The sequence below is a fragment of the Lepisma saccharinum genome, chromosome 23 (assembly GCF_977018435.1).
Source record: "Lepisma saccharinum chromosome 23, izLepSacc3.1, whole genome shotgun sequence".
Lineage (NCBI taxonomy): Eukaryota > Metazoa > Arthropoda > Insecta > Zygentoma > Lepismatidae > Lepisma > Lepisma saccharinum.
Genome location: NC_139251.1, coordinates 6,727,460 through 6,743,068, shown reverse-complemented (window position 1 = coordinate 6,743,068; position 15,609 = coordinate 6,727,460). Strand labels below are relative to the sequence as shown.

Sequence of the window (15,609 nt, the reverse complement as noted above, 5' to 3'; positions counted from 1 at the left end):
CCAGGAAAAGATGGTATTGGTTACAAGTTTTGTTTGCAGTTTTTTGAGATTATAAAATATGAACTAATCAAAATCCTACAAGATGCCTTTAAAAATGGAAAAGTTTTAAAAAATGAAGACATCATCATATTAATACCGAAAAATCACACGCAAAACAAGTAGACGACTACAGACTAATAACATTACTAATTGTGACTATAAATTAATGGCAAAGATCTTAGCAAATAGGTTAAAGTTAATTTTACCACGGATACTCAGCGAGAAACAAACATCCATTGGCAAAAAGCATAACATATTCAGTGCAGTTGGAGGGATTCGCGATCTGATATCCTATTATATGGTGCAGAAACTTGATGCATGTGTGCTTGCTTTTGATTTCAAAAAAGCGTTTGATTTAGTGTCGCATGACTACCTGTTTGAGGTGCTAAAGGCATATGGATTCAGTGAGAAATTTATTCATATTTTGAAAGGTTTCTATCAACAGGCAACATTGCGGATAATGGTCAATGGATTCCTGTCGTTCCCAATAAATATAACAAGATCAATTCGGCAAGGATGTCCACTAAGTATGCTCTTGTTTGCTTTAACCCTGGATCCTTTGCTGCAGTATACCAGGAAAACTACTCCCGACGAGATACACGCCTTTAAAGAAAATCAAGTGTTTGCTTTCGCAGATGATCTATCTGCTTGTATCACCACAAAAGAGCAAATGCAAAAAATGATGGCAGCGATACATATATACTGCCGTGCTAGTGGGGCCAAAATAAATATGGAAAAATCAAAGGCACTACCCTTTGGCACATGGGCTGAAAAATATCCAGATATAGGGATCCCATATGTACAGGAAATTAAAATATTAGGAATAATTTTTCACAGGGACGAGGAACAAATGTTAGAATCCAATTGGCAAAAGATAGCGAGAGACATTCGCATACAATATTATAAAATGCGCAGCACACAGTTGAACATGATACAACGAGTGTGGTTTTTGCAAACAAGAAAAGCAATGCAGTAATTTGGTTAATAGTTAATACAATATATTATGTATTTTGTAAAAAGTATAAGAGCAATAGCATTTTGTTCACACAGTATTTAAAATAAACTAGATGAAAAATGTTACAATATCCAAAAATGTATGAGTATTTTGGAAACTACCTCAGTGTTGTTTAGAATACAATAATTGTATACTTGTGGTGTGAAAGTGTAAACAGATATTTAATATATGAAGAAATGTATATTTATATTACAGGTACAAATGCATGTTTACGCCAAAAATCTTTTATCAGATAGAGAAAATGGGATTCTTACTATATTACTTACTATGTTAAAAAATCTATACAATACTTTTAACAAAATTTATGTAAGAAAACATACCTATTTCGTATATATGCTGATAAAATAAATTTTGTTAAAATAAAAGTCGGTAACGCGTCTGACTACCATGCTCAAGGTCCCGGCTTCGATCCCCGGCCGGTTCAAATCCGGGAACTTTTCTAACGTTGGAAGCGGCCCCGGAGCCCACCCAGCGTCGAATAACATAGGTACCTGGGGGAAACCCTGGGATGTAAAGGCGGTCAGGGGCGTGATGCTTATCACATCACCCCCACTCACGACCGGATCAAGAAAGTGTGGGGCATTACCTCCACACCCCCTATACGCCTTCATGGCGTGGTGCTAAGCACAGGGGAGCACTTTACCTTTTTTTGTGATATACCACCTGATACGAGGTTTGTTGATCTCAAGAGACTCTTCAAATAAACAACAATGAATAATATAAAGTGCCTTGTAACGATTGGAAATATTCGCTGTGCATTTGAAAGAGGAAAATATACTATTTAATGCTACAGAAATCTTAACAAACCCACACATGCACAGTTAACCTACTCATATCCAGAGATGATTTTAACTGGTGAGTTATCAATTTCCACTGTTAAACTTTATTCTCAAAAAATGTTTAATTTGTACAAAGTATTGAGCACTATTAATTGTTTTGATATTTTATAATTATTTATTCATAAAGAAATTAGACAAATGCTTACCAATGTATATCTCAGTTTGTGCTGTGTACTTCTGGCACTTTTGATATTTACTTGCTTCATGCTCCAGCAGGTATCGTGAAAATGCTCTAATGTTCACGGTTCACTGCTATTGTCCACTAGTCATTTTTAAGATAAACAAAGAACAAGGAAATATTAAACTATACTTTCCACTGTGATACATTTCTAAACTTTAATAACAATATACAATACTGAAATATGTATAATATCAATCACAGGTACGAGAATAACATTACGAGTGAAAAAAATAAATGAAAATCTAAAACCACAATGTTCTTATTTGAGAATTCACAAACAAATTCAAAATTGTCATTTTTCTCAATGAGAATAAAAGTAAAAAAAAGAAGAAATTGGCTATGCTCAAAATTCTATTTATTCCTGCTAATATTCATTCCTCACTATTTCTCTGAATGAAAGTTTGTAGGTGTGCTAATCAAGACTGGCCTACTAATGTGTCTCTAAAAATTATGAAAGAGGAATTCACACATGAGTAAGTTAAGCAGTTAGTTTTAGTCTTCCCTCTTTCAATTACATTTAATTCTCATACAGCGTGCTTCAAAATGGTTTGAACGATAAGAAACCGTTCCAGGAGCGATAAAAATTTATCAACAATTAAAGTTCTATGTAAATACTTTCAACCATATCCTCGAGTTTTGTTTGCAATGGTCGTAGTAGTTCCAAATTTCTCCACTAGGTGGCAGGGTGATAAGTTCCAAGATATCTGTCTGTGGTGCAAAGAAAGCTTTTTGCGTCCTACAGTTTCACGTTTGTCGGTCTGTTGTTGGTGTTCAGCGTGAGTTTCGTACGAAATTTCGTAAAGAATCACCATCCAAGAACTCCATACGTAAGTGGTATGATAAATTCAAGACAACGGGATGCATTTGCAAAGGAAAATCGTCCGGTAGACTGTCCACGTCTGAGGCAGATGTCGAGAGAGTTCAAGCTAGTTTTCAACGCAGCCCCCAAAAGTCTACAAGGAAAGTGAGTCAAGAGCTAACAATGCCTCGAGCAACTGTTTGGCGCGTAGTGCGTAGGCGTTTAAAGATGTATCCCTATCGAGTGCAGTTGTTCCAACATTAAACACCTAATGATCACACGTCCCGCAAAAAAAAAAAAAAAAAAAAAATTGTGAGTCATTTCTAGAGTTATGCAGTGGTGATGATGATTTTATTGCCCAACTTTGTTTCAGTGATGAGGCTACGTTCCATGCGACAGGAAGAGTGAACAAGCAAAATGTTCGCATTTGGGTGACTGAGAATCCTCGTCAAATCGTTGAAGTTGTGCGTGATTCACCGAAGACTAATGTGTTTTACGCCATTTCATCTACCAAAGTGTACGGTCCGTACTTTTTTCACGAAGAAACTGTAACTGGACAAACATTCCTACACATGCTTACTACAAATTACCTTAATAACAAACTGCCAGACCGCTGGATTGGGTGATCTACTCAAAATGATCAACAGTTACTACGTTGGCCACCAAGATCCCAGGATTTAACTCCCTGTGATTTTTTTCTGTGGGGACATCTAAAGACATCGTGTACAAACCTCCTTTACCCGCAGGTGTCAATGAACTGAAAGAGCGCATTACTGCTGAAGTGCAAACTGTTGATACAGACATGTTGAAACGGGCCTGGGCGGAATTGGATTACCGAATTGATGTATGCAGGGTAACAAGGGGGCTCACATAGAACATTTGTGAGATACTGTGTTCAAAATTATATCAAAGAAACTTGGACAGTTTTAGGAATTATATGTAAAATTTAAAGGAATTTGGAAGAAAAATTAGAAAAAAATATAAGGAGTTGAAATCGTTCACATCATTTTGAAGCAGCCCGTATATCTGCATGATTTTATTATGATTTGATATATATGTTTACACATTTCAAGCACAATTGTGAAATAATTGTGAAATGGCATTTCCGTTGTGCTTGAAACATACCATTTTAGAAGACATTCTAACTACCATAACTCCGTAAACATATGTTTCATGATTCTGTACTCTAAAAGCTTATGATACCACCTTTGAAACACTTTACCTTTGTGTGGTATGTTGGTGGGATGGGGCCAACAAAAAAAGGGGGCACAACAAATTTGTCAGACTAACTACTTTCACCAGCATTTTATTTCATCAAGTACTTTCTATATTTCACACATTGCCAATGATTTGTAGGTAAAATCAATGGCACTAAGCATAAATAAAATTACCGTAATAGTGTTTATGAAGAGAGCCATTTGATATAACTGCTTAACATACTAAGCATAGGGATTTTGCACAGATTATATATTTTTAAAGAGAGACACTGAACCTAACAACCAAACCAAACAAGCACTAACTTGAATGTTCATGCAAAACAAGTAACTGTATTACATATCAATCAAAACTGAACCTGAAGAAATAAATATTTTTTGAGAAAAACCAAAGGAAATACTGAGGAGGGAGAACATTTCTAATCACCTTACTATTTACTTTGCCCCTGGTAACCTTTTTGTGGTAAAAACTTGGAAATATCAGGGTACTTATGCTGACCATATTTTGGGATTAGATATCTCTGTTATTTGTGTTTTCCGCATGCTGGAAATAATTTTATATTACGTAAAACATCGAACTCTGTCGTTTTAGAAAAAAACAAAGCAATTCTCGAGGGAGTGCAGTGGAACAACGGACTCCTAATGGGCCCAAGTTCCTTTTGTTTTATTTCGATTTTATCATGCTACGAATGCAATTTTCACATAGTTCGATTTCGATTTATGTCTGTTAACACATACTGCGGAGTTCTTGCGTTCACTTAATATTTTGTTCAATATATGCTATCGTGGTTAGGTTAGGCAGGTAAGGTTTGGTTCTCCTAGCATTAAAATAAAGTTCCTAAATGCATTCTACTAAGGTTTCGATTTACTTCTACATTCATTCCAACTAGTCTATGATACAGTCGATTGTCAACGAAAAAACATTGTCCATGGGAAGCGCGCATGCTTGCGTAAGGTAATTTTTAAGATTTTTTCAACATAAATCACTTTTCTTTGGAATCCAAACAGTGCACATTACTTTAAGGAAGGTTCAAATTTTGTGTGACAACGATTTCCAAAATTCTACGATAGTTAGTCTCTCTGCTAGGAGAATTTGAAATAAATCATAAAACAATCGGAACCGTTACACCATTATGTAACAAGATGCAGTGTGTGATAGAAAATAACATGTACACGTTGCACTGCTACGCCAGTAGATTACAATCAAAAGGTAAATTGTTATAAAAATTATCATAACTGTTGGGAAAATGCCTGCTTGGCCCAGATCACCCGAGGATCGAACCCAGGTTGTCCGTATGGTAGTCAAGATGCCAGCCTATATCAACTGAGCTATTGCGTCTATGTTAACGTAAAACACGGTTGCACCACTTGTGATGTATTGTATTTTATATTCAGCATGATCAGATATTACATATTTGCATAAGAATCACAACTTAAGGTACGAGACAAAACCACCTCAAAATTTACATACGCCTGTATTTATATATTTCTATAGTTTACACTTCCTACTTAACATATTTAACAACATTTAACATCAATACTGTTATACTTACCAGCAAATGTACGTATCAGTGTTTCAAATCTCCACGACTTTAAAGTACTCGAAGAGTACGGGTTTGCAGATCCTCCATGTTTGCTCTTGTCACACTTGCCAGTACGAGTATCACGTTGTTTTTGTTCACGGAACAAAATATTTCTTTCGATGTAATGGACAATGTTTCAATGGACAAAAGTAACATCAAACTAATATGTTTGTTAAGAGAACTCAACCAAATGGTTTATGTAAACAGTCACTTTGTAGGTGAAACGAAACCTTGTTCGACCGTATGCTCGCATGCAAAGAAAAACTTGCAGTTCCTGTTGTTCCTGTTATTGCTGATTTGCTTGCGTCATTGCAGCAAATGCTGGAGGCAAATTCCAGCAACCTGGAAACTAGAATCCAGAAAAAATGACAGAAAATTCTAGTAATCTAGAACTTAGAATCCAGGAAAGGATTACGGAAAATGCTAATAATCTAGAATCTAGAATGCGGGAACATTCTGATACCTTAGACGCTAAACTCCAGGAAAATATTAATATCTTGGAGCACAGTTTACAACTAAAACTGGAAGAAAGTAGTAGAACTCTTGAGTGCCGGCTAGAAGCAAGGATGGAGGAGAAACTGTCCCAGAGTTGTTCACAACTCGCTACGTCCAATTCAAAGATGGGACGGAGAATCGAACAACTGACTCTGCAAATGTCTGAGGGACAGCAGAAATTGAACGAAAGCTTTGAAATTGAGATGATGAGCTTACGTCAAGCGTGTCAGTCAAATTCTCAACAGCTGGAATCTAAACGCCATGAAACAGTTGTTCTGTTGAGGGAAGAAGCTGATCACACCAAGGAGGACTTCCAAAAGGAAATCACTGAAACGCAGAGCGGCTTCAGGGAAGAAATGTCCAGAGAGTTGGACAACCAGGTGACCAGTATGGCATATCAGCTGAGAGAAAACCTGAATTTGCGAGTTGAAGAGACGGTGGCAGAAAAACGTAGAAGCACAGAGGGGCCTAGAGAGAATGCCAAAGAGTGGAAAAATGATATGAAATCCAAACAAGGGAAGCTTTCTTCAGACATGGGTAATCTTTGTGACGAAGTGGCTCAAATTTCAACTACTTTAAACAAGTTGCCACTCTCCGGTGAACCAGAGAGTTATGGACCAGCTGGGTGCGCCTTTTCGAAGGTTGCTGTCTCCTAGTCGGTCTGAGGTCTCTTCGGGGCAACGAAACCGTACACATGTAAAGAAAAGACGCCACAGAGAGATCGTTTCCAGCTCTTCAGGCAGCGAGTTGACTTTCTCGGAAAAGAGAAAAGAAAGAAAATCTCGAATCAATGCTACGCGTGGTGGGATGACTCCCCGGATGGCTGACCTGAATTCCATGCGGAAATTCGACGGAAATATTATAGCCACTTCGGCTGAGATTTATCTCAAAGAATTAGATACCAACCTTAAGATCCTTCAGATCCCGCATAGATACAGGCTGGAGATTATTCCTCGTTTGCTAACGGGCATGGCTTATCATTGGTTCTACTCTCATAAGAATGATTTCCACACATATTCAGATTTCCGTAGGGCGTTTAAGAGGCGTTTTGCGTCTTCAGAGGCAAAAGAAAGGGAGTTGGCATCTGTTAGAGCCAAACGGTACAACAAAAACAATGAACTTCATTTTTCTGTTCATGAACTTGAGTGCCTTGCTATATTATTTGGAATAGAACGCTTTGCAGTCTATCTTAAAGGGCGAAAATTTAAAATTTATACTACAGTGGCTGCAAAATAGTAAAAATTGGAATAGTCGATTGACCCGTTGGTCTTTGAAAATCCAATCATATCAGTTCCAAATAGTGTATGTTAGTGGAAAGGAAAATATTATTCCTGATCCGTTATCTAGATATCCTGTGAAGGCAGATATTGAGAGCAAGCTGGAGTCTGATTGTCTGCATTACCACATAAATTTTCTCTGGGTAGAAGATGAAGATGAAGAAGTGAGTGTGTGAAACGCCCTCCCTTGCCCGGGAAAACAAAAGCTACCACTACCTAGATAGAGGCGGCAAAATCTCCCTCGGACAAGTGAAATAGCGTTACGGTCCAGGTTGAGTTCGTGTATAGGGACCGGTGTCCAACAGTGGATAGCAATTCACCATATCCAACAAAAAAAACATATACTTTCAATTACCACCTCTTTACCTGTAGCCGGGAAGCGGCTAGCTGCATACCTGAAAATCACGGGTAGCGACATGAGTACGAAATGATATAGCCCAAAATTAACATGAAAAATAAAAAGTATATTCTATTCATAACCAACAAAATCAATCTACTACATCTCCCCCTCTCTCGCTCACACGTTCACTCACACATTCAATCTTTACGGGGTCATCAACACAAAATGATACATAAAATGTACAGGTTTTTATGACGACGAGCCCTAATTATTGCATTCACATTTATTTACCTTGACTTTTGTCTAATCAGGTCATTTGTGATTTTTGCTCCAGTGCTACTCAAATCCTAGCCAGCCCTTACTTAAGTTCACCTTTAAAAAAAAACTAGGTCGGTGCGGTGATAATACATTATTTGTTCAGCATAAACAAAGGCGTCTCAACAGCAATTACGCTCACGTGGGCGGACATTTTCCTTTTACATGACCTCACGTATTTCCAAACATAACAATAACCTCCGTTGAGTGACGCAAACATATACTCTCTAGCAGGCGGGTCTTCAACACTTCGCCGCGACGAGCAATTTTATATTACCAGGCAAATACTTTTACAAATAATCACATACGCGACCTGACGTAGCTAGCAGCGACACAGCGCTGACACATAAAAATGAACAAATCTCAAATAGATTAAACAATTAAGCGGGCGGCGCTTTACTCTATTAGTACGCACTTTAAACAAATACAAAAGGATCACAAACAACAGCGAATTTAAGATCATAAAAAAAATCACAAAAAATAAGTAAAATTGGCCTGAGACAAATAAATTACAAATGATAAGCGCAACGGGAGTTTGGTATGAAGTTTCGAGTTGTGTGGGCGTTTTCAATATGTTGACGAATTTCTAGGGTGTTCTCTAAATATCAATCGAGCCGGTACGTGTTGACATTCATACAGATGAATACATTACCACCTCTCAGGTTCCAAGGTGCATCCTGGCGTCTTCATGGGCGATTGAAATCACTTAGTATGCACACGAAAAGTTTTCCTATTCTTCCTCGGTCGCGACGACGAAAATGCGAAGAGCGTTCATATATCTGGTTCCTCGGCGTCTCTTCCTCTCGGGATCGGTGAACATCTCCGTAGTCTGGCGCGATTCGGATGTCGCATCTGGGCGGTGGGCGGTCGTTCTTGGCTCGTCGGCGTCTTCTCCATCACCGTCGGACGATCTCAAGCGTCGGGACGTCATCAGGGCAGCGTTCGGCATCTCTCTCTCTCTCCGTGGCGGCTGGTAGGCATCGTCGGCGTGGCTCGGGTTTCGTGGCATGTTGTAGGCAATGTGCGGTGTCTCGTCTGGCATCGGGCGAATCGAGGGTGACGCCCTCTCCTCTCTTCTCCCGTTAGCCCGCCATAATTTTCGATGTTCCTTCTTTCACAAAAATTATAAACGGCTTAAGATTATGACGGAAACACAGTCTCGCTTCAACTTCCTCCAGCGGTTGAGGTAAGCGCACTCGTAACGACTTACTGCCTATAACACACTGATGTTCGCGAAACACAACAAAGTCCACGGTATACGGAGAGGTGGCACAGAGGTGCTTTCGCTACAAGAATCGCGGTAAAACTGTGCGTCGAAAATGCATGTCCTTCGTTTTATCCGGATTTCGAAAAAGGACGCTTGGCGGTCGTTGAAGGGACGCTTCCGGAGAGGTCATTCCACCTCGCTCCATTGTCTCCCAGGCTGGACAGGGTCGTGCTGGAGGTTTGGTTCCTACGGATTAAGCTTTCGTCTCGCTGGCGCCCAGAGCTCAACTGCAATCTGTGCCCATAAACCGATCGATTATAACCAATTCGATCTGGCATCCGTAATTCTTGCTTGATCGCTACGAAACTCCACACATCCGTCCTTGAATACATGTTGCTGCGTTGCTAAAAAATTCACGTAAATCCGGGCATTGGAACCCGAGATATTTAAATGGCTGTCGTTAAGGTCGAATTTCCTAAGCTTTAGACGCATAACGTGACCTTTCTGGCGCTCGCCCGTCAGACTCGCGACTTCCTTCCTTTCTCCCGTCGGCTTGGCATATCAAATATACATACATACAAATAAAGACACTCAACACTTTGATTAAACACATTTTTTACGGCTAATGGTTAGAATAATAATAATAATAACGAGGCAGGTCGACGGTAAATCTGACTGTCACAAGTGATTGGAAAGAAGCCCAGGCTAAAGATTATTTTTGCAGTGAAATGATTGCTAAACTTCAGCAGCCTACTGAAAACGAAGACGCAGGCATGACCAGGTTACGGAAGTCCTTTAAACTTCATCATGGATTGCTGTTTAGAAGTTATAGTGGGTAGGCTCTACAGTACAAGTTGTGTGTTCCGAATTCCAGACGTTCCGAGCTGCTGAAAAAAATTCATGATGACGGCGGTCATTTTGGTGTGGGAAAGTGTTATAGGCAATTGCAATCCCGATATTATTGGAAAAAAATGAAACCTGATATTTCTAACTATATCCGTGATTGCCTGGTTTGTGCAAAAGTGAAGCCTGACAAGTTAGGTATCATGAAGGAAAAGCTGAACATTAGTGGAAAGGAACCTCATGAGATGCTTTCCGTTGACCTTATTGGAAAGTTACCGCCTTCTTCGGGGTACTATTATATTCTCAGCCTTATAGATGTTTTCTCCTGGTTCGTCACAGTTTATCCTGCGGAAGGCTAGTACCGCTGAGATAATTCTCTTAATGAAGGAGAGATATTTCGCCCATTATCCAGCTGTTAAACTAATTTTGTCGGATAGAGGATCCCAGTTCACTTCCCGGTCATGGCAGAGTTTCATCGAATCCATGGGAATGAAACATGTGTGTACGACGCCCTACCACCCTCAAGGAAACTTAGTAGAGAGAGCAAACCAAGAGATAACTCTTTTACTTAGGGTTTATTGCCAGCACGATCACCAGATTTGTTCCAAGCATCTTTATGAAGTTGCCTGGTTAATTAACAATTCTCTTTCTGAAGTTACAGGATATTCATCCATTGAATTGTTTTTCCGCCATTCAGTTCCACCACAAGTGCGAAGAGATTTTCCATGGCCTGAGTCAGAAGACGGTGAGAAAGACTGGCAGAGTAAGCTTGTTCAAGTGCAGTTAAGGGAACGATATGCTGTGCAGAGGAGGAAACTGAAGCAGAAGTGCCATGCTTTGCAGTTGAAGGAGGATGACCTGGTGCTTCTAAGAAGTCATCGTCCAAGTTCAGCTGTTAACCAAACCATTTCCAAGTTGTTTTATTTGTGGACAGGACCGTTCATAGCTACCCAAGTGAAATTCAACACGGCAGTGTTATTGGACACAAAAACTCGCAAGGAAGTGTGCAAGGTGAATTTCGACAATCTGAAGATTTTTAATTGTTCTTCAGACATGAGGAAGATACTTTTAGAAGGTTGAATCCAAAATCTCCTAGACTGTGAGTGCTTCCACGAGTCGTCGTCGATTTTGTTTCTCAATGGAGGGGGCGATTGACATGTCCTTCACGGACGTATGAACAGACTGTTGAAGTACATCATCCCGCCTGATAGATATGCATCTTGTGCTGGAGGTTACGAGATTAATGAAAGTGCATGAGAGAAAGATTGTGCTGTTACTGTGATTTATTTTTTGTGAGTTTCGTTATGATGTAAAACTTTGGTTCTTTTTAAATTGCATAATCAAGATAAATAGATTCTGAATTCATATGTTAAAACGTAAGTTCTGTGTTTTTGTGTCTATTTACTGCAAATCTTAATGTTTTCCGTGCCCTGGGAGGTATCACGCGTATACCAATATACAGTCTCATGTTTCTCATTCTCAATTTGTATTGAGATAAATATATTCTTATGACTATTAATAATATCCTATGGTTGAATCTGGCACGACCGTGTCAACTGACACCTAAAATATTGATTACTACTATATCCTAAAACACACATATACAATTATGTTAAGTAGTGATGTAGAGCACTGCTGTAACGAAGGAGAGAGTTTAATGAGTTCATAATTGCTTACATTAGTAATTTTATGTCCGTTCCTTTGTAATGACTGTTGCCAATCCCCTCACCATCATCTTACGATGCGTCTAAAACTAATACGTAGTAAATCGCCAATTAACATAAGTAAATGGTTATTTCGATGGAAGCCGATGCGATAAGAAACTATTAATATGTATTTATATAGTGAGTGACAAACAAAAAATTCAAAACCTCAGAATGATCGTTACTTCGTCACTGCTTTGTATCTAAAATGTTTGTCTTATTTCAGCAGAAAGTGCCAGTATCAGATCTAACAAACTTTCTCCACTAACTTTGCAATATTCGAAACCACCATTCAGACTTAGCTCTACGTAACTTGATTCTGCGCATTCCAAGTGGCATGTGACTTCCTCCTATCAACGAAATAACTTCCTCTTACAATTTCCTTTCACCTCGTGAAATACAGAGACCAATGTTAACTTCTTAGCACGGTGGATAAACTTTACACCCAACTATATGCTCCTGAAAAAATCCTGCCTAGGTGGAGAATCGAACCTACGACCTCCCTCGTGAGAATCAAGAACGCTACCTCTTCTGCAGGTAGCTCATGTTAAAATTTGCTACCAGTTTGAAGAAGCCAATTCACACATAATATCATGTCTATAATTTCCTCATGGCAATTTGTACGAGGAAACGAATTCAGAAAAAATCGTTAAACGCTGAAATGGAAGAATGATAGACATTTCTGTTGGTGTTTTGTCACATTTTGTAAATTGTGTGTAAATCCCGTGTTTTGAACAAGCAATCGTTTAGTTACGAAAACTTTTGTTTCTTTTTTAAAGTAGGAGCAGGAGAGCGAAAAGGAGTCATTTGAACCAGACCCCGGTTGCCAAGAAACTTCAGCTTTTTTCCAAACGATGTAGGAAAAGAGAGAGGAAAGGGATATTAAGCGTATGAAATATAAAATATGTGTGAAATTGAAACAATGAAAAATCATGCAAGTGCATCCTAACGAACTTCAAACTATGAAAAACATATTTTTGTGGTGGAAAACTGCAAGTCATTTTCGAAATATGAACGTGATTTTTTGTGTATTATAAAGTGAAGATATGGGACGATACGATCCCTCAAGAAGAAAAATTTAAGTAAGCAGCCTCCTCCCCTCCAACGTTTTCAATGACGATAATTAGTAATTACGGTCCTGAAGTTGATGAAAAATCTTTTTTTTTCTGAACTTAAAAACAATGCTAAACCTGATATCATGTCAGTTTCCTTCAGTTAGAACCAGAAAACACTTTCTATATTGCATTTGTTCTTGCATTTTTCTACCTTTTTTGGCTTTTAGGTAAATTTTCAGTATTTTAAACAGTTTTTTGTTGCATTTTTATTTATAATTTGAGGTTTATATTTTCTCTCCCTTGTTGTTTCGTGAATTAAAAATGCATTTAGTAAAACTTACATATCTATATTTCTTGATATGGTCCTTTCAGCAAATTAACCATCGAAAATACGGTCAATGGAAAAACACAATATTATTCTTAACTGAAATGTTTGGCAATGGATTAAAATACATTGTGTGTTACTTGCCTGGCCCCCCACACTTTAGGGGATAAATTACCTTGTCCAGCATTTGTGAAATTAAAAACGGAAATTTTGGATATTTTCTATAAGTTTAATTAACGTAAGATTTGAATATACATGTAGTATCCGAACTTTCATTTCTCCAATTATCGGGCCAAAAACTCTAATTTTGATGTTGGAATCTTTTCTTTGTAACTGGATGCTTTACATTTCCTGCATTACATCGGGAGTACGCTTGTCACAAGGTAGACTCGCGTTACTCCAAGAAACGTCTTAACAGGCGCGAGGTCGCCCGACGTGTACATTTCTCAACACTTCACGGTGACAAGGCACTAGGCTGCCCGGCGCACCGTAATTACTTCAAATTAACATCCAGTACAAACTACCCTTTTATTTGTAAACTGGACTCCAAGACTCTAGCTTGCCCGGCAATCCTATCTCTTACAGCATCAGTTGTGGGAGATCTGTCCTCCGATCCTAGTTGACCGAAGAAAAAACAGGCTTTCCCTTTCAAGTCTCAGTTCCAACAGCCGACCTCCCCCACTCTCATCTGAGAGTTTATATATGTTTGGTTGGCGTCTGTTGCCAACGGCCCTTCTTTCAAAACTTTTAATCTTTAACAGATAAACTGCCTGCCTTTTCCTCGAACGTTCGAAACACCAATAAAGTAACAGAGAGCTACATGGTTTTTATACATGGAATACGAACCTAAAAATGCTATATTTTATATACGCTATATATGCTATATTTTTATACACGTAATTACACTGTTGCCCTGACACGGGGGCAGGTTAACATGTGTGAAGACTACTTTGAGGTCCTTTTCCTGGACACTATTGTCGTTTTAATCTGTGGTTTTAAAGTAAAATTAGTCACAATATTAAATGAAATTATACTCTGGTGTACGCGAAGCAGAACTGTATTTTCGGATGCTGGCCGACTACAGTATCGTAGCAGGCCCACTCTGAAAGGAGATGAATGATTTAGGTATAAAGAAACCTTCAAGTAAACAAAAAAACTATGATACATTAGCACTTATCTGATGTCTTCCCCTTTCCTTCAGTAGTTTCAATCACCAAACAACGGGCTTCATTGACTTATTAGACTACTTACTCTCTTGTAATTTATGAAAAGAAAAATCAAGCTTTCATTTTTACAGCGACAATTATTTTATAATAATTTTTTACCATTTTAGGTCATTCTATAGGTCATGTTTTGAATTATTTTTAGGTCATCAACTTCCGAGCCCTTGTCATGATGTTTAATCCTACAAGCATTCCTCAGCTATCCTAACGACTCCAGCAAACACCTAAAACTTTGCACTCCACACTGCAATACACCACAACAGAAATGTGTATGTCTTAATCCCTCGAACCGAGTGCATAAAATAACGTGAACTGTATATTGTAGGGGGATCGTGTTTGCTTGCAGAATGGAAGGTCGTGCTATGCTATATCTTATCTACAAAGGGAAATATACTGTATTTGGCCCCCAGTTTGGAACCCAATCGCCGACATTGCACAGGAGGCAAGAATACAATTTATTCTTCACGTTTGTTTTCCATGAATCTTCAACTCAAACAACAGACAATGACCCAAAAGTGTTGTTGCAGGACAATTTATCCAGTGCTCTTTTCGTTTGTACACATGATTGATCATATTAGTAGACTGATCAAATGTATTTGAATACTATGAAAAATACAAGATAACCTATTTGTTTTAAGCTTTATAACAACATGACATTAATATATGTGAAACTGTTTGATTCTTCATATAGCCAGTGTGGAAAACTTTGAGGATTTTGAACGACCCCTAAATATTTTTCTGTTACCAAAACTTTTGTACAGAGTGCCCAGACCAAATGGAACAAAATTAGCAACTATGTGTTAAATCGGAGCACCTTCCCGCGCTCTCATGGACCACTATACTGTATAATGAACCGAATCTTACATACTTTCGAAGAATCATATTCACGATAAACCCATTTCATCATACCTAACTTTGAAATAATACTCTTCTCTCTCAATGAATTACTTAGAAAAATTCATACGATCTAGTTTATTAATATTTACTTAGCCTTAATACCTTTTTGACCAATGTTGAAAATAGTAGATTATACGTATGTTGTTCTATTTTGGTTGTCTTAGCAGTGTGTTTTAAAAGTCCTGCAGGATTAAAAAAAACTATAACTTTAAAGCAATAGATTTATTACAACGAAATATTGTGTTTTTCTTTTTTACAC

At 38.3% G+C, this 15,609-nt stretch overlaps 1 protein-coding gene across 1 annotated transcript in view; it reads left to right on the top strand.

The window, feature by feature from the left end:
* LOC145977875 (uncharacterized) overlaps positions 1 to 15,609 on the top strand; it is a 469,373-nt gene that overhangs the window by 323,983 nt on the left and 129,781 nt on the right. The window lies entirely within an intron of this gene.